Genomic DNA, 1033 nt, shown 5'->3' with positions numbered 1-1033 from the left:
CCTTAAACAAATATTTCAATTATTACTATTACGAAAACATTAAATTTAGTGAAAGAATTTTTATAGTAGCAAATGTGTAAACCTAAGAAACTATAGTGAAATAATTTATTTTAACCATGAAAACAAAGTATTTTAAGTGAAACATTTTTATAGAAGAAATATTATTAAATTATCTTTAAATAATATAATTTTAAAATACATATATATATATATAATTAATACCGTACTCTCCTCTATTTGTTGGTTCATTTTTTAAAAAGTGTTTACTCCCATGGAGTTATGTTTTTATTTCTATTTTTGTTCCTTTTTTAATATGAAATTATTTCACTTTTATTCCGAAACATACCTGAAAAATCCAATTATTACGTATACAGACATGAAGACGTACATCAGACACACACACATACACATTCACATACATATATACATACATATATACATCCATACATACATACATACATACATACATACATAAATATATATATATATATATATATCTAAATATATGTTTATGATTACGTGCTGTTGAAATGAAATAAAAAACAAACAATAAAAGGAAATAATAATCAAGTAAGAAGTAAATAGAAAAAAAAGAAGATTGTATATTATTTGTAAAGCTCTCCTCCTTTCAGTACAGGTAAGTGTCCACTGTCGTTTATAATGGAGCAAAAGGGTGTTTAAGGAATAAAAAAAAAAAAAATTTTGCAAACTATGAAGAACTGCTGGAAAGTTATAGCGTAATGTATTACTTGTTGATTTCTCGCTTTTCTAATCTGTTCAGAATGTGTTTACATTCATCTTCTGAACAAAACACGTTAGCGTAGCTTCTCTGAGCCAAGCGTTTAATGGATAAGAGATGCAGATCAGCTTAAAAGCTTGCATTATTTTTGCCAAGAGTTAAAGTGTTTGGGATGAAGCTAGCAACGGTGGTCGCCGACGAGGGCTCTGATTTTGCTATTTTTGAATATTATCCCGAAATAAGTTCTTTTCCTAATACCTAAAGTTATGCTTAATATCTTCTTCAAATATTTTT

Source organism: Glossina fuscipes, unplaced genomic scaffold, assembly GCF_014805625.2.
Source record: "Glossina fuscipes isolate IAEA_lab_2018 unplaced genomic scaffold, Yale_Gfus_2 2, whole genome shotgun sequence".
Lineage (NCBI taxonomy): Eukaryota > Metazoa > Arthropoda > Insecta > Diptera > Glossinidae > Glossina > Glossina fuscipes.
The sequence above is the reverse complement of the archived record's forward strand: the minus strand, read 5'-3'. Positions refer to the sequence as shown.